Below are 19,367 nucleotides of genomic sequence, written 5' to 3' on the forward strand. Positions count from 1 at the left end.
ACATGGAATCTGGCCCTTTCCATCAAATGAGGTGGATAGAAAGCTGGCTAGATCGTCGGGCTCAACAGCTAGTGATCAATGGGTCCATGTCTAGTTGGCAGCCGGTATCAAGCGGAGTACCCCAAGGGTTGGTTTTGTTCAATATCTTCATTAATGATTTGAAGGTTGGCGTGGATTGCACCCTCAGCAAGTTTGCAGATGACACTAAACTGGGAGGAGTGGTAGATACGCTGGAGGGTAGGGATAGGATACAGAGGGACCTAGACAAATTAGAGGATTGGGCCAAAAGAAACCTGATGAGGTTCAACAAGGACAAGTGCAGAGTCCTGCACTTAGGACGGAAGAATCCCATGCACTGCTATAGACTAGGGACCGAATGGCTAGGTAGCAGTTCTGCAGAAGAGGACCTAGGGGTTACAGTGGACCAGAAGCTGGATATGAGTCGACAGTGTGCCCTTGTTGCCAAGAAGGCTAACGGCATTTTGGGCTGTATAAGTAGGGGCATTGCCAGCAGATCGAGGGACATGATCATTCCCTTCTATTTGACATTGGTGAGGCCTCATCTGGAGTACTGTGTCCAGTTTTGGGCCCCACAATTCAAGAAGGATGTGGAAAAACTGGAGAGAGTCCAGCGGAGGGCAATGAAAATTATTAGGGGGATGGAGCACATGACTTATGGGGAGAGGCTGAGGGAACTGGGATTGTTTAGTCTGCAGAAGAGAAAAATGAGGGGGAATTTGATAGCTGCTTTCAACTACCTGAAAGGGGGTTCCAAAGAGGATGGATCTAGACTGTTCTCAGTGGTACCAGATGACAGAACAAGGAGTAATGGTCTCAAGTTGCAGTGGGGGAGGTTTAGATTATATCAGGAAAAAGTTTTTCACTAGGAGGGTGGTGAAGCACTGGAATGGGTTACCTAGGGAGGTGGTGGCATCTCCTTCCTTAGAGGTTTTTAAGGTCAGGCTTGACAAAGCCCTAGCTGGGATGATTTAGTTGGGGATTGGTCCTGCTTTGAGCAGTGGGTTGGACTAGATGACCTCCTGAGGTCCCTTCCAACCCTGATATTCTATGATTCTATGATACCCCTGCTCTGAGGTTTCTTTCAATGGGCCTCATCCTATGTAGCAACAAAGTGAGCCTGCACTCTTCAATTGAGAAGCACAGAATAATGGTAAGTATAACATGTCTGCTAATTAGATTTAAGTATATCACTTTATTATACAGCTACACATTTTAAATTAACACAAAGCAGCTTTCCTTGGGACTCAGTTGGTGTCACTGCTAATTTGATCTTAGCTTCTCTTGTGCAATTTAACTTTTTGTCTGTCCCAGGAAACCCAGAGTTTGCAATACCAGTCACCACAGGAAACAGAGTTAGTCATTGCTTTGTCAATACCAACTTGATTTGTAATGTATAGTATAGGACAGCAAAAAATAGTGTTTGAGAAAATAAATACTACTATATTAACACTTTAAGACTTTGTGATTTCTCTTTAGACACACAGTGCTAAATTAGGTAACAGACAACTTGATGTTTTCTAAAATTTCAGTTTCCATTAACATCAAGCATTTTTATGCTGTTGAATCTAGCAGGATTACTTTGAGATTAACCATATTTTGTAGAGGCCTACATTTTCATACATGAATAGTGATTAAGACCCTCAAATTTTGAGCGTTCCACTTGAGTCACCTTAAAAGTAACTTAAATTTCAGAGGGCACATGCACATTACAGTAGAACCTCAGAGTTAGGAACACCAGAGTTACAAACTGATTGGTCAACCACACTTCTCATTTAGAACCGGAAGTACGCAATCAGGCAGCATAGACCAAAACAATAAACAAAAAAAACACCACACAAATACTGTACAGTATAGTTGTTATGCTTATAAGAAGCACACAGGACAAGGTACTGTGTTAAATATAACCTACTAAAAAAAATAATAAAGGGAAAGTTTTAAAAAAAAGTGACAATGTAAGAAACTGTTTCTGTGCTGGTTTCATTAAAATTAAGAAGTTTAAAAGCAGCATTTTTCTTCTGCATAGTAAAGTTTCAAAGCTGTATTAAGTCAAAGTTCAGTTGTAAACTTTTGAAAGAATCATAACTTTGGATCTTCGGCGGCGGGGGGCCCTTCAGTCGCTCTGCGTCTTCGGCAGCACTGAAGGGCCCCCCACCGCCGAAATGCCGCCGAAGACCCGGACCACCGCCGGGCCAGGGCTCGTGGGGCCCCTGCGGGGCCCAGTGCAAATTGCCCCACTTGCCCTCCCCCCCGCCCAGGCGGCTCTGTTTGGAACCCCCCCACCAGGTAGTTGAAGGCTGCTATAAAATCCCCCCTCACTCTTCTCTTCTGCAGACTAAATAAGACCAGTTACTTCACCCTCTCCTCATAAATTATGTGCCCCAGCCCCCTAATAATTTTCGTTATAATCCACTGGACACTCTCCAATTTGTCCACATGCTTTCTGTAGTAGGGGGCCCAAAACTGGATGCAATATTCCAGATGTGGCCTCACCAATGCCGAATTGAAGGGAATAATCACTTCCCTCGATCTGCTGGCAATGCTCCTACTAATGCAGCTCAATATGCCATTAGCCTTCTTGGCAACAAGGGCACACTGCTGACTCATATCCAGCTTCTCGTCCCACTGTAATCCCCAGGTCCATTTCTGCAGGACTGCCGCTTAGCCAGCCAGTCCCCAGCCTGTAGCAGTGCATGGGATTCTTCCTTCCTAAGTGCAGGACTGTGCACTTGTCCTTGTTGAACCTCATCACATTTCTTTTGGCCCAATCCTCCAATTTGTCTAGGTCACTCTGGACCCTATCCCTACCCTCCACTGTATCTACCTCTCCCCGCAGCTTAGTGTCATCAGAGAACTTGCTGAGGGTGCAATCCATTCCATCATCCAGATCATTAATGAAAATGTTGAACAAAACTGGCCCCAGGACCAACCCCTGGGGCACTCCGTTTGATACCGGCTGCCAACTAGACATCGAGCCGTTGTTCACTACCCCTTGAGCCCGACGATCTACCCAGCTTTGTATCCACCTTATAATCCATTCATCCAATCCATACTTTTTTAACTTCCTGCCAAGAATACTGTGGGAGATCATATCAAAAGCTTTGCTAACGTCATAATTAATAATACGAGTAATTCAAAATGGATTCCTTGAGGACCTGCTCCATGATTTTTCCAGGGACTGAGGTGAGGCTGACTGGTGTTAGTTCCCCGGAGTCTCCTCCTTCCCTTTTTTAAAGATGGGCACTATATTTGCCTTTTTCCAATTGGCCCGGGACCTCCCCCGATCACCATGAGTTTTCAAAGATAATGGCCAATGGCTCTGCAATCACATCAGCCAACTCCCTCAGCACCCTCGGATGCATTGCTTCCGGCCCCATGGACTTGTGCATGTCGAGCTTTTTTAAATAGTCCTCAATCTGTTCTTTCACCACTGAGGGCTGCTCACCTCCTCCCCATACTGTGCTGTCCAGTGCAGCAGTCTGGGAGCTGACCTTGTCTGTGAAGGCAAAAAAAAAGCATTGAGTACTTCAGCTTTTTCCACATCATCTGTCACTAGGTTGCCTCCTCCATTCAGTAAGGGTCCCACACTTTCCCTGACATTCTTCTTGTTACCCTTCACATACCTTGCTAGCTGCAACTCCAATTGTGCTTTGGTCTTCCTGATTAAACCCCTGCATGCTCTAGCAATATTTTTATACTCCTCCCTAGTCATCTGTCCAAGTTTCCACTTCTTGCAAGCTTCCTTTTTGTGTTTAAACTCACCGAAGATTTCTCGGTTAAGCCAAGCTGGTCGCCTGCCATATTTGCTATTCTTTCTGCACATTAGGATGGTTTGTTCTTGCGCCCTCAATAAGGCTTCTTTAAAATACAGCCAGCTCTCCTGGCCTCCCTTCCCCTTCATATTAAGGTGTCTCAAATTGAGAACCCAAAAATTGACACACAAAATCACTAAACCCTTTTGAAAATGTTGGCCTACACATTTACAATGAAAGAATATTTCAGTATACAATATCCCACTAAGCGTTAAAGTCAGTGCTAGTATTATGATAATTAAACCAAAAGATGAATTTGAAAGTCTGCATACATTAGTTTTACAGAATTGTTCCTATGTAATCCACAATGCATTTTATGTTCTTACCCACTTATTTAAATACAACCATTTTGGAACTATGAAATCACAACAGGATCTCTCCATGCACACACCCACTAAAGATAATTAGCTACTTGGCAATTAGATGCTTTGCTGAACTTGACATGTGACTGAGTGCAAGAATCAATCTGTATTTTTAGCTGCAAACCTTTACTGAAACAGTAACAAGTGTAAGGTGGATGCTAGCCAGGAAAAAAGCTGTAAGCATCTCAAATAATAAAGCAAAATGCAACAGCCTGCACTGATGCAACAGCCTTTGTAGAAGGGGTCATTTTTAAACTAAATTGATCAATTGTTACCATTTTAATCCTGCTGAGATGTTAATTGTATTGTTAATGATGTATTAGGACACAGAACTTTAGACAGATTTCTTTAGTTATTATTTAAATCAAAATAAATAAATAAAATTTCAGACCACATTATATAGGCTGGCATTTTGGAGTCCATGTTTGGCTACTTGCATTCAACACAGGATAAGTAAAGATAGTACAGTAATGAGTAGCCAAAGTTTAGAAGGTTACATCAGTCTTGTTTTGTCTCCCTACATACTGTGTATGTCATTTAATGCTGGTACTATGAATCATCCTAATTTTTTTTAACCTGAGACGTGTTCTTAAAAAGCAGTCCTGTTATAAAAAGTTAACTAAAAAAATCTGCATTGTACAGTTCTATGTTTATTATTTCTTATTGACACCAGATCACATTTGCTCAGCTTACAAGATGTTTTGGTAACTGCCAGCACCAAAAACTCAGCCTGCTACATGATTGTGCTCCTTGCGGTCCATGCATCAACAGTAAATATTTTGCATTTGAAATTTGCTTAACAATTCAATTGACGATGAACAAGGTAGAATAGGGTTCAGCTCACTCTTCCATAACTGTGTTGACTTTGCAGGGCTTCAAGGAATAAAATCCTAATTTCATCAGTAAACTAAGCAGAAACACTTTTCTCAGACAAGAAAGATCTGCTGTTGCCATTTTCACTTTTCTAGGAGTTATCATAGCTACTTTTCTAATTATAATTGCACTTCAACATATTCCAACCAAAACTACACTATCCCTAACATGAAAAGAAGAATTCTGTCTTCATGTAGAGCATATTTATCTAGATACCCATCCTGTTTGAACCACAAAGCATGATTTTCTCTTGAAATTTTGTAAGGTTCAGGCCAGATTAGCATTATGACTCATTCTATATTGTATAAAATATACTCTTTATATTCTTTCTTTAGGGACATATTCCTGGATGTGCGCACCTCTGATATTTTAATAGTTATGTCTATTTAAAGTAAACTGAATGCAATTTGTTTCAATCTTTTGCATTTCTGACCTGCCTTCAGAAGACTGGAAACTATTAGGACCATTAGGAAACTCATTTACTGCATAAGATTTTTAGTAAATGCACAGACTAACATGATAAATTGCATTTCAAATTGTCTAAAAAATATAAACCAAAAGATTCTCACTATTAAGTTAAGAAGTTTCTCCTTAAAAAAGATATTTCTCTGCCTACACAGCACACCTTGACAGATAATATAACTAGTTAGGGTGACCTTGATAATGCTAGTCAAGGATTATGCTCACCAAGGTTTAAAGCTATAAATTGTATTATTATACATCTACGTGATTACCAGAGGAGATCCAGAAAATCTTCAAGTTATGTCCACTGGTTTTGATCTGTTAATCAAACTTAAAGAGCCACTTCACCAAATAGAGTTGTAGACATACACATAACAGTCACAACATGTTGCTTTGTCACGACTCATCCCACATTATCACAAAGCATATTAGGATATTGCACCATGAATATTTGTTGGTTCTCTGTAACTGAGGGAGTCTTAGATCTCCCTGCTTCTCAGGAACTAAGAGGAAAGGGGTTCTCTCTGCCTCACCTGTTACAGTCTTCCTGGATTCTGAAAGGGGAAGTAATGTTGCTTCCCTCCTCTCCCACCTCTCCTCTTTGGTACCACGAAGGACAGGTCAAAGCAATAGTAGTCCCATTTTTTAAACACTCCCTCTACAGTCTCACCAGAAACAGAGAACGAAGAGAGTGCTGATCAGACTCACGGACACGATGAGTGCTGTCGACAAGGCCGCCGCATGCCTTTGGAAGCTCCAGAGCCAGGAGCTGAGAATCTCTTGTTTAAACAGATAAAATTTCACCTTTGTCCAGCTTGTCCCTGTCCATCCCTCCACGAACGCAAGTCGACGCCACACCATTCCGTTTTGATGCAAGCATGTTCTTGCCATTTCTGGCCAAAGAGTTTTGTCATGGGATCGGCCCAGCGCTTTTTTGGTCTGCCCAGCCGTCGCTTGTGGTCTCTGGGGATTGAGTCACTGATGCGGGTTGTCCACCTATTGTCCTGCCAGGACCCACCCATCTCCACTTTGTGTCGTACATCGCCTGCACTACATCGGTCACCTCTGTATGCCTTCTGATCTCCTCATTCGGTATGTGATCATGGAGTGATATCTTACACGTTCGCCTTTCCATTGCTATCTGGGTGACAGCAAATTTTTCTTCCTCCACTTTTATCATTGACCAGCTTTCCGGTCCATATATCATTGCTGGTAGAACAGTAAAGTTAAACAATTCTTTCCTTTTCTTCATGGGCAGTTTATCATCTGTTAGAGATGTCTTTCTTTTGTTGAAACTTGCCTACCCTGCCTTTCTCCTCCTACTGCATTCCCCTTCGAATGAGTAGTCTCTGTTCAGCTGCTTTGTCAACCTCCTCAATTACTTTCCCATTTAGAGTGATGATTCCTGCTTCACAATGCTCATTCCGCATCCACTTTGTCTTCGATGTGTTCACTTCCGACCCGATATCGTGTGAATGTGTTTGCAATTGCTGCAATTTGTTCTCCAGTTTTACTGTGTCCTTTGTCAATATTACGCAGTCGTCAGGGATTTAAATAAAGGGATTAAATAAAACCCATCTTCCTGGGAACTAATATAAAAGCACCGCAATCTTGGTCTAACCAGCTCCAAAGTCGTGAACAAACACAGTATGTTACTTATTAACTAACAATCTACATAGATTTTCGTATCTAAGATAGTTTAATAGATTCTACACCTCGCAGTCACATCTAATATTAACAAAATTTTACAAATTATGCATATTGTCTCTATATATTTCATCTTTAGCGCTTTTCTTTACTGCTCATTGAGTTTGTAAACTTGAAACATATTAATGAGACCTCTTGATCGTCCTGTACCCATTTTTTGTATTCTTTTCTCTTCACCCTGCATAGTACATCATCTCATTTAAAACTGGGTAAACAACAAGAATTTGTTTGGGGGGTTTTTTGGTGGAAGGAAGTAGAGCTTGCAAGGAGGAAGTATAGGCTAAGGCACAGTAAAGGCGCCAGGAGATGCTTTAGATGGAGGATGCAGTAGAAGGCCCAAGGTCTCGGATCACTTTTCAGACATTAATTATCTATCCCAGCATCCCAGAAAGGCTTAAATTCTATGTAAAGATCTGAGTTCTATTCCTGGCTCTGCCACATACCTCCTACAGGACTGTCACCTCACCTCTGTACTTCAGTTTACCCATCTGTAAAATAGGGATGGTTACTTATCTACCTGCTTAATTAATTCAGATTCCTGATGTGCTCTGAGATCCCTGGATGGAATGCACCAGAGAACCATGAAGAATTATGCACTTCACTTTCAATAGTCAACTATTAGAAAGATAAATAAGAGGCCATTTTGAACTGTTATGGACTTTTGGGTCAGGGCATTATGAGTAATTCTTTGTAAAGTTATGTTGCCATTTCAAAACACAGTTGCTAGATTTTCCCACCTTTAATTAACAGAGGGAAATAGCTGATAAAAAGCCTAAATTTGCAGAATGTACAGTGTTAAGGTGTAATACCCTGGTTCAAGTTGTTAGTATATATTCTGTAATTTAAAGTCATACATACATTATAAAATCTACAGCTGCTGTAATTTATTGAAAGATTAGAGAGTCCCTTGTCTTAAGCATACATCAGTCTGTCCTGACTGAGGCTCTAGGATTGGGAAGGAGAAGAACTTTTCACTGGTCTTACCCCTTTTAATTAGCTGCTCCTTAACATCTACTTTTTCCTTCTGAATTTTTCAAGGGGAACCAAAGGAGGAATCTCAACAGCCTTGCATCTAGGTACTGCGTGATGAAAAGGCTTCCTCCTCCCACCTGTAACTAGGTGGAGTTGCTAAAACAATTTCCTTTCAACATAAGGAGATTAAGTCCTGCTGGGAAAAATATTAATTTAATGAGCAGAATGCTGACAAGAGAACAAAAGGAAGGGATATGATTGGTCACTGGAATATCTTTGGTCCCATTACCTTACAAAACAACCAACTTCTACCTGTAGTTAGATGCATCCTGAAATCTCTTAACCCTCATGGGAAAGGTGAACAGTGTGGAAGTTTTGATTGTACAGATCCCCTAAAAGACAAGGATTTTCTGGAGCCCTACCTTTAAAAGTGTGTGTAGATACAAACAGTGCAGATACAAACCATTGTAGGTATTTCCTGACACTGAAATATATACATACCCCATGCTAAATAAATGTAGTTTGGGATGGAGACTGAAATTTTAGTATGCATCAGTTTGAGTGCAGGGTCTAAATTGTTAAAAATGTGCAGTTCTGATGGAAGTGTGGGAGTGAAAGTAGTTAAGGCACAGAAGGTGGGATCTGGTCATAATACCACCATCCCGTTTTTCTCAAAAATTGAATGCATATAAACAAGGACATCCAGCACCCCAGGCTTCTAACTGATGTAATTGTAAGTGAAGTAGCTGAAGCAAGGAGGCCACTTTCCAGAGTAAACATTCATTTTCATACTTACTTAGATGGTTCTGGGGGTGGAGGGAGCAGTTAGAACAATTCACGCCACTCAGAATTGTCCATTAAAAATCAGCAATCCCTTTCTAGCTCTCACCTTTCTGTGATTATTACATCACAGCTGCTTGACAATCTAGGAATACTGATATGGAACCTAGTGATTGATATAGCTATAACTTACAATGGGAGAATGGAATGTTTATCACATACCTCTAATGCTTGAACTCAATGGAGGCTATTGGAAAAACATGCAGGGAAGCAGCAGAAGTGATCCAAGATAAGCAATCTCCAAACAACACTTGGGGGGGGGGGGGGGGATTAGGGGGGAGAAGTACAGGACAATGGAGGACATTACTAGCATGGAGGGTCTTACCTATCCTGTCTTCAATTAAGATGCACGGTTTGTTTTGCCAGGCTAGGAACCTGGAGATCAGAAGGACTGAAGAGCCTGAGGAAGGGGATGCTCTCTCTGGAGCAAGGGGATAAGTGTTTTGTGAGGTAAGGGAATGGATTATGCCAGCCAGACACCAGAGGGAGACCTGCTTTTGCTTAAAGGGCTAGTCTACACTAGGAGTGCTACAGTGGCAGAGCTGCATTCTTGTGCAGCTGTAGCGTGTCTGGTGAAGATGCTCTATGCCAACAGGAGAGAGCTCTCCCATCGGCAAAATAAAGCCACCTCCACAAGGTGGGAGAAGTGCTGTCCATAACGACGACGTCATTCAGGGGGGTGGCTTATTCATACCGACATAGGTGATAGTGTGTACACGCCCAAATTCTTTTATTTAAAATAAAGAAATACATTGCTTTAAGGATGCTGTTTGGTCACTAAGTTACCGGTCATTGCCCCAGGAGGGAACAGACTTGCAGGTGCTGAACATAGATTAGACCTATACAGGTGATCACGACGGATACACAGGAGACAGCGTCCAAAGGTCCAGTGTGAGAATCATGTGATCACCAAGAGAGGTGATGGTCTAAGACTAGAAGGAGTCAGAGATGCATTTAGTCCAGTAACTGTGACAAGTGCTGTGGGAGAACCACATGCCTTGAAAGGCTTTTGGGGACTTTAATTGAGAAATATTAACTTTCACCTTCGTTTGTAACACACAGAACTTCTCAGCAGCCAGAAAGGAGACTGTAGATCAATCTATTTAAGAATTACTAGCCCTCTCCATAGTCAATATTAGATTTTATTAGAATATTTTCTGGCTGCTGAGAAGTTCTGTGTGTTACAAACGAAGGTGAAAGTTAAAATAACTCTTCATGTTTTCACAAATGGCACCTATCACCCAATCACTATTAAATAAAACTGGTTATCTACAGAATTTTTCCTTCCATCTTCTAACACTTAGAGTCCTTAAAATCTATAATTTCTGTGTCCAATTTAATATTCCCCAGCAGTCATTTTAGAAGAGCCCAGAACACGTGAGGAATTGCTCAGAGTACAGAGCAAGGAATAAAGTTAATTATAATTTTAAGCTATTAATTGGGGCGTGACACGAGGTTGGCAGCGGGGGAAGGATGAGAGAAGAAACGCGATATGCTCACATTCCACCATTTTCCTCCCTTACCTCTCTCTCTCTTTACCACCAAGACACCCAAGTCAAGATCTGCTTCAGAAGGCAGAAGTTACATGACCTGCAGGTCTGGTTCTGATACTGTTGATCAAAAAGAGAGGAGTGGTGCCTCACTTAATCCACCAGGAACTGGCACCTAGCTCAGGGCAGCTGAGATCATCACCAATGCACTATAAACATGTAAAATATAAAAACAACAAAACTGCATCCAACAGAGGCATTTCTAGACATGTTAACACACTCAATGAAATAACCAATGAGGATCCCTTTTCTACATGTCAGCAATCCAAAGAGACCCTAAAGGAATGTCAAAAGCCTAAACAAAGCTTGCATTAATTTAGTGGTTTTCAAACTATTAGGCTGCATGTCCTTGTCCAAATAATGTAGTCTATGCGTTCCTCCATCTGAGATAGGGTCATAATATACCTCTGCTTGATTGCCAAGTCTTACTAAATAGAGTGCATTGTCCCCCATTACAGGATTTTTCTCACATACCGCCTGACAAAAGCTCACGTACCCCAGTTTGAAAAGCACTGCATTCATTCATACATCCAAAAGCTTGCATTTAAGGTACCGAGTTAACATTTGACCTGAATCTTTTAGACAGATGAAGAAAGGAGAATTTGAAAAATTATACTGGGGAAACAGATTACGTGAGTTTTTCTTGACAAAGATCTAAGGTGAAGTATTCTCAATTAATCCCAAGAAAAACCTTGACATAACTAAGGAAACAAAGAAAAGGACATTAAACTACAAGGAAGAAAAGTCAAGCCGCCCTGGGTGTTGACATGCATCAACATTAATCATATGCTAAGTAGACTTGGGACAGGTCAGAACTTGGATAGGCGATCCCCAAGCCTCCCAGGAAGTGGTGCTAGTCACTCTTTCACCTAAAGTTGCATCTGCACTAGGAAAAAAGATGTTTATTTTACCATGTGATATAACATGGTAGTATAAAGAAGGCAGTCTGTAGTTTTTTCCACATATATAAGTACTCAAGGTCTCCGCCTTTTAAAACATAAGCAAGCAAGTTAAGATAAGATTAGTACAAGCGTTTCCATACGTTAAAAATGGTTTTCTTTTATATTTTTTATTTAAACAAGCACATTCCTTTGTAGTATTTGAAACCCAAAACATCATAGCACTAAGAACACAATACTGAGGACTCTGTGTGTTCAAAAATCATGATTCTATTCCCCAAAATGTGATGGACTTAAAAATCCTATGATTTTTAAAAATAAAAAATTATTATTTGCCTTCTTGTCATTGAGCCTTTAGGATTCATGTTTTCAAGCTTTTCTCCACAATCATAAGGGCTAAAAGTATACTTTTCTTAAAAAAAGAAAACAGATTCACAAGTAATCACCTCATTCCAGGAGGTGGGGCTTTAAGAAAAGCACCAAATATCACAAGACAAGACATGATAAAAAAAAATAAAAAACAAACAAACAAAATCACAAAAGTTGGCAACACTATGAACCAAAGCCTACAATTGAAAGTTACTTGACTTTTCAAGCTGAAATGCAAGAAGTAAAGAAACAGCATAACCAGTGACAAGTAAATTTAATCAATAAATTATTTAATCTTTAATAGACAGTTGTTGGTAACATGAATAAAGAAAGTTGTTTTTAATACGTGATTTTTAAGTGGGCAGCATCTTTTTAAGCAAGGGAACATTTAGGCTAAATATCAGGAAAAATTTAAGAGAGAGATTGAGGTCAATGGAATGATCTCCTGAAAGAAGAGCTGAAAGCCCCATTTTAAGTAGCCGATCCAACAAAGACATGCTTAACTTTACATACATGAGTAATCCTATTGACATCAATGGCACTACTTACATGTATGAGCTTACGGTTGTGCACATTTGCAGGACCAAGGCCCAAATCAATCTGGTTGAGCATAGCGTAGAGAACAATCCTGCACTTGGGTGAGAAGGTGATAGACTAGATCGGACCTAAGAGAGCTTCTCTTTCTCTAATTTCTATTATTATGCAGGAATGTCATGCAAAATTTAACAAAAAAGGTTGCAGCTACAATAATTTTTAAAACCGTTAATTGGCATTGGCCACATTCAGCTAAACGAAATACCATACATGAGTGCTACAGAAACGGGGATGTATCAGTGACACTACTTTAAACTAGTCTTTGTTAATATGAAATGCAGTATTTTATATTGATTCAGTTTAAATGGATTTAGCCTCCAGTTCCAAAGACCGGATCATCTAAAAAACTAGAGAACTTAGCACTTTTCCTGAACTATGCCCTACCTCACTTCATTGACCCAGTCTAAGACAAACATAGTACACCTCCAGGAACAGAAAAGTTTCTAATTATAAAGGACTCTATGAAAGGGACAAACACACACACTCAATACAACCATACAACAATCAACAAGGCTGACCCTAGTGGTGATCTACAATTCAAAAAGAGTTTATACCCACAACTCTATATTAGAGGGGGAAATACATCACACACACTAAAGTTTAATGCAGCCCCAACAATACAATAAATCCTTTATTACGTATTAAGTGAAACAAAGATAGATTGTAATGCTGATATTTTAAACTACAGAAGGACTAATAACCCAATCACACTGTTGTTTCCACTAGCACTTTATGACTATCATGTATTTTAAGTATGCAAAGAACCACAGACTTGCCAGTAACTAAACACTTACACATGGCAAAGACTAAAGCCCTGTCTACACAACAGAGTTAAGTTGACTTAAGTTATGTCAATGACCATATATTGCTTTAATTACATTGGCTGTGCACATCTATACAACGTTCCTTGTGTCTGAAGAGCGCATCCACAGTCGGAGCTCTTGCATCGACAGAGTGCTGCATTGTGGGTATCCCACTGTGCAACTCACCACTCTCTGCCGCTGGGAGATCTGGGAATGGATCATAGTGCATCATGGCGGCATGCTCACCATCCCATGATGCAATTCTTTCCATTCCATCATTCCACGGGCTTTCGACTTTTTGTGCCATTTTTTAACCACCTCTGTAAACTGTGTGCCCGCCATCTCTGCTTGACAGCATGGATCCTGAGCTGCTGACTTTTCTGCTGATGAGCGTTATGAGCACAACGCAGATGGTCCTGCAGTATTTCATGAGCTGCAAAACAGAGAATGACTCGGTGATGCCTGCCCTGCTGTCTGCCATGGAAACAAATAATTCAGGACTGGTGCTGGCATTCATGGAACAGCTTGTCACAGTGGACCCTCGGTACTGGGGTCAGGAAACAAGCACTGAGTGGTGGGATCGCATCGTGATGGGCGTATGGGATGACAAGCAGTGGCTGCAGAACTTTCAGACGCGCAAAGCTACCTTCCTGGAACTGTGTGCAGAGCTTGCCCCTGCCTTGTGATGCAGAATGAGAGCTGCCTTCAGAGTGAGTGGAGACCGCTGTGTGGAAGCTGGCAAATCCAGACTGCTACTGGTCAGTCGCGAATCAGTTTGGAGTTGGAAAGTTCACTGTGGGGGTTGCAGTGACACAAGTGTGCAAGGCCATTCATCACATATTCCTATGAAGGACTGTGACGCTGGGTAATGTGCAGAAAATAATTGATGACTTTGCGGCAATGGGATTCCCTAGCTGCAGCAGGATGATAGATGGCATGCATATCCGTATCCCAATTTTGGCCCCAGACCATCTTGCAACAGAGTACATCAACCGAAAGGGCTACTTCTCCATGCTCTTGGAAGGTGCTGGTAGATCACTGGGGCCATTTTACTGACATCAATGCCAGTTGGTCAGAGAAAGTTCATGACGCATGGATGCTATTGGAATACTGGACGGTACAGAAAGCGGCACGCTGGGACTTTCTTTCCAGACCAGCACATTCCAATGGGGGATGTATAAATGCCCATAGTGATCATGGGAGACCCCGCCAATCCCTTGCTCCTGTTGCTCATGAATCCTTACACCGGGAACCTAGACAGCAGCAAGGAGCACTTCAATAACAGGCTCAGCAGGTGCCAAATGACCACTGAATGTGCCTTTGGCAGATTAAAAGGTTGCTGGCGCTGCCTTTTTGGCAGGTTAGACCTCAGTGAGGAAAATATTCCGATGGTCACAGCAGCCTGCTGTGCTCTGCATAACATCTGTGAAGCAAAAAAGGAAATGTTTCCACATGGGTGGAGCGCTGAGGTGGATCATCTGGCTACTAATTTTGAGCAGCTAGATACGAGGCCAATTGAAGCAGCTCAGCGCAGGAGGTGGGGGTGGGGCTATCAGAATCGGGCAGGCTCTGAAGGAGCATTTTGACAACAAGCACCAGTAATGTGTCTTTATGTGATGCATCTGGTCAGGCAATGTTTACTTACCACCTAAAATAACCCCAGTAATGCTTGCTTCCTGAGCTTTCATTGTAGTGAGCAAATGTTCCTGCCTATGGCCACAGTGCTTGAATTTTAGCAGCAATTACCATGTGCATGACACAAATAAAGACCCATTTTGTTTCAAAGACTAGACTTTAAAAAAAGGATAAAATGTGTTGTTTTTCAAACGGGTGACATGGCAATGAGGAGCAGTCTCTAGGTTCATGCTCTCACAGCTGTGTGTAACTTCAGCTTTCATCATGAAACCACTCTCTAGGTGTGCATTACAAGGGATGCTGTCTGTCCCTCCAGTAGCATTATCATCCGCTCCTATCCATCTATCATCTGCTCCTGCCTATATCTCCTTTCCAGCACATCCAGCCTGAGTTTTTCATTAAGTGTCTCCCCCCATGCTCTTGTTTTGTTATATGCTGCTTCTGTTGACTGCAGCACCTCTCTAAATATATTCTCCTTCTGGTTCGCCTGTATCTGACAGAGGTGCTCTGCCAGTATGTAGGAGTTAGTCCTCAAGGGCACATCTGCAGAAGCCAAAGAAACAACGACAGAGACAGTATCGAGAGTGCACTCAATGCCATGAATCACAAAGTCACATACACCTCTCTCTCACTGTCCCTTTGCTAGCACACAGCTCAGCGAGAGTCCCAAATATGGTAAGTTCTGTGGGGAGGGTGGGGTCAGGAAGGGGGAATGGGCAAGAAGGGACAAAGAGTCTAGGTGGTTTATGAAGAGAGTCATTACATGTGTGGAGGGGGAGTATTCTGAATACTGGCACCCTTTTCCACAGGCTGAGGTAATCGAACCCGATATCTCACTCCTGAGGGTAACTCAGGATGCAAGGGTGCATTTCCTGTATGCATGCAGCTTCAGACCGGGTCTGTATGCTGCTCACCTGTTTGCTGCTTTGGTCCCTGCAGAAATAATTGCCAGTTAGCACAGAAAAGTTTCCTAAAGTGGGGGGAGAAACAAGGTAACTCTGCCAAGGAACCTTCAGCAAAGGATTGTACAGTACCTACACAAAAGTTTCCTAGCGATCTCTATGGAAGATTCCCAGGACATCCCTGTGTACATTAACAAACTTTTCCACTAGGCCCCCACTGCATAGCTGCATAGGCTCTGTTGTTAATTTCTATCCCTTATCCCTCCTTTACCATATAATAAAGTGAGATCTCAATTGCTAACACTGTGTAGTATCAAAGCAAAATGCATGCTTACCAGAGCTTGCCTCTCCTGTTTCATGAGCATTGGAGCCGGGCTGATAGGATTGGCTATACCCCTCTAGAGTCAAAAGTAAGTCCTGGTTTGCCACACCACCAGAAGACCCTGTTGCATGTTCTACAGCCAACTCCACTGCCTCATCCACCACTTTGTCCTCATGGATGACTCCGCTGGCCGCAGCCTCCAGTCCCCCTGAAGTATCCATGGGGCTCTTGTTGGTGGGGTCACTGCTATGAATGGCACACAGCTCTTCGCAGAAGCGGCACGTCTTTGGCGCTGCACCAGAGTCATTGTTACTATCTCTTGCCTTCTGGTAGGCCTGCCTCAGCTCCTTGATCTTAGCACAGCACTGTTGCATGTCCCTTTCATGTCCCTTCTGCATGCCACAAGCAATCTGCTCGTAGATATCAAAACTTCCTACAGCTTGAGCAAAGCTGTGACTGCACTGCCTCCTCTCCCCACAGACCCAACAGCTCCAGTGTACTCCATGCGGGAACGCGTCTGTTGTGGAAAGCCAGCATGGCCAGCTGGGAAGATGCTGTGTGAACAGTCCACACTGAGCAAACAGGAAGAGGCATTTCAAAAATTCCTGAGCCTTTAAACTGGGGAAGGGCACATACCTGTGTACCTGCACGGCAGTGGAGTTCAAACTGCTGACCAGAGCAGTCATGATGGGCATTGTGGGACACCTCCTGGAGGCCAATTAGGGTGACATAAGTAAGTGCACTGTCTACATTGACACTGCGTCGCTCTAATTACATCACAAAGAGCTCTATGCCACTTGGCAAGGTGGTTTTATTTTGTCAGCATAGCAGGGGAGTTAAATTGATGCGAGGAGCATTGTTGTGTGTATGCCTCCACTTTGTCGACGAAAGCTGACTTTTGTCGACAAAACATTGTGGTATAGACAAGGCCCAAGATACCTTGTTGTTAAAGAAAAATAACCACGTTGCTCAATTTCTCTCCATTTTACTTCATTTGCAATTCCATTTAATGTTGTATTAGGAACAAAATAGAAATTACTCCCTGGCACTGATAGTTTCAACAGAAAAGTTAAGGTCATATACCACTCATGAGTTCTTTAACTAAAGTACGCAACAGAACACCAGCCATTAAGGTCCTCTGCCTGTATTTCCTCTCCTGCAATCCTTCTCTTTTTGTGTTTTACTTTTTCTAAAACATTATCTCCTATACTTGTTTTTACAGCACATACACCACACTTTAACTCTTCCCACCCAATGATCTCAGAGCAATTTGTGACTGCCCTTAGTTCCCCTAGCTGTAAAATGGGGGTAGGAAGATAAGGCACAGCACAGTTTGTGTGGCCTGCCCAGAGTTAGGAAAGGAAAAGAACTCAATTCTCCTGGCGCTGTACTATGCTTTAACCACTAGACAATGCTTCCTCCCCTTGTCTAGTTTAGGAAGAGACCAAAAACAAAACAAAACAAAACACACACCTCAAAACACCACAACCACTAAGAAGCTGCTAGACCCATTTTTGATTCTAACACAGTAATTGATTCTGGGAATAGTTCCCTAGTTGGTGAGGTGGCACATGTGGATGTCTCATCTGCAGATCAGCAATTTTCAAAAATAATGGAGACATAGGGAACAAAGCTTAAAACATGAAACTCAGGGTACATTTTTAAAAGAAAATCAGATGACTGATAAATAAACCACGCATCAGCATCGAGCAAATAATCACGAGAGGCATGTGATAGCACCTAGACACCCCAGAAAAAAACATCTATTCCAATCACAAAAGGCTCAAGGCAGTGCTGCTCCTTCCCAGCCCGAGACAAAGTTCTGACCGTTTCCTAGGCGCAGGCCTTTCCGACGGCACCGTGGAAACCCCCCTAGGCTCTGCATGGGCTTTACAGATCCCGTCACACTGCCCGTCGTGGACTAGACCGGCTCTGATCTCCCGGGCCGACGCGCTCCCACCCCACACACCAGTTGATTCCTGCTCGCCGCCCGGTGCTGCCTCCCCTCCCCCCCCCACCCCCACCCCACCCCCCCAGTTCACGGAGTGGGGCCAGCGCTCTGGGCCCGAGCGGGGCTGCGGAAACGCACCGCTGCCCCCCGCGGGGCAGCGGGTCCGGCGGAGCCATGGCACGCGCCAGGGGGGCACGCTGCCCGCTCGCTGGAACCAGCGGAACCGGCTGCTGTCACCCCGGCAACGCCAGAGCGGTGGGGGCAAATCAGCAGGCCGCCGCCCCGCAGCCCGGGGCACCGCCCCCACCCCTCACTCCTCACCCAGCCACCCGCCTAGGCGGGGCAGGGACAACCCCCCGGCCGCGGGCTCCAGCTCCCCCCAGCCTGAGGCGGGTCCCCGCCGCCCCCTCAGGCAGGGCGCGCGCCGAGCCCAGAGGAGCCGCCGGGGGGGCGGGAAGCCGCAGCAGGGAGGGCAGCCAAGGCCCGCGCGCCGGAGACGGCTCCGGCTGCCCCCTGCCCCGAGCCAGACCCCTGCCCGGCGAGCCCAGGTCCCAGCTCCTGCCGGCCCCGGCTCCGCCGCGGGCTCGGCCCCAGCGGGCCCCCCTCACCGTTGGTGTCTCCTCCTCGCTGCTGCTCCGGCCCCTCTGCGGCGGCAGCGGCGCCTCTCCGGCTCGGAGGGGGCGGGGTAGACAGACAACGTCTGCGCCCGGCCCGGCCTCAGGCACTTCAAGGCGGAGACTGCAGCAGAGGGGGCCCTCCCCTGTTCTTCCTTCCCCCTTCCCTTTGTCTCCCCGCCCCCCATTCCTTCCCTCTCCGCCTTTGTTTGCTCACACACGGGGAGGCCGGCGGGTCCTTCGCCTCCTCCTCCGGGTGCAGGAAATGTCAGAAGGCCCTTGCCCAGCTGGGGGGTGTGTGTGTGTGAAGGAATTTCTCTTCACTCCCCCGCCCCTTTCCTGCTGCTAGAGGGGGCTAAGACCCGTCCCTGTCAATGGAAGGAGTGACAGGAGGGGAGAGTAGGAGGGAGAAGGTTTTCCAGCACGGAAAGGACAATTTTAGAGTCAAACCTTGCTAGGAATGCCCCACCCCTTCAAATCCCTGGATCGTCCCCCTTCACTGGTGAAGGGAAAGCTTATTGTCATTCCCAGGCACAACGTGTCAGTCTCTCACGTTCCTCCCAAAGCTCTGGCTTTGAAATTGACAAGACACACGCAGCCGGACTGGGTTACAGCCCGCTGGAGAGCGGACAGCTCTGGCGCTGCCAAGGACCATGGCAACAGCAGCACGGCTGGTGCTCCC

At 44.1% G+C, this 19,367-nt stretch overlaps 1 protein-coding gene across 9 annotated transcripts in view; it reads right to left on the reverse strand.

The window, feature by feature from the left end:
• Nucleotides 1-19,020, reverse strand: part of CLIP1 (CAP-Gly domain containing linker protein 1) — a 115,257-nt gene extending 96,237 nt beyond the window's left edge. For 5 of the 9 annotated variants that reach the window (XR_010592818.1, XR_006175007.2, XM_042852467.2 and 2 more), the window contains exon 1: nt 18,680-19,020. The gene's annotated coding sequence lies outside the window, so the exon portion shown is untranslated. Of the gene's footprint in view, nt 1-16,133; nt 18,063-18,679 lie in introns of those variants that run through there. The other 4 variants (XM_065568123.1, XM_065568122.1, XM_024101408.3 and 1 more) reach the window with 3 other exon arrangements.
• Between the last annotated feature and the right edge of the window lie 347 nt (nt 19,021-19,367).

The sequence above is a fragment of the Chrysemys picta genome, chromosome 15, assembly GCF_011386835.1.
Source record: "Chrysemys picta bellii isolate R12L10 chromosome 15, ASM1138683v2, whole genome shotgun sequence".
In the NCBI taxonomy this organism is placed as follows: Eukaryota; Metazoa; Chordata; order Testudines; family Emydidae; genus Chrysemys; species Chrysemys picta.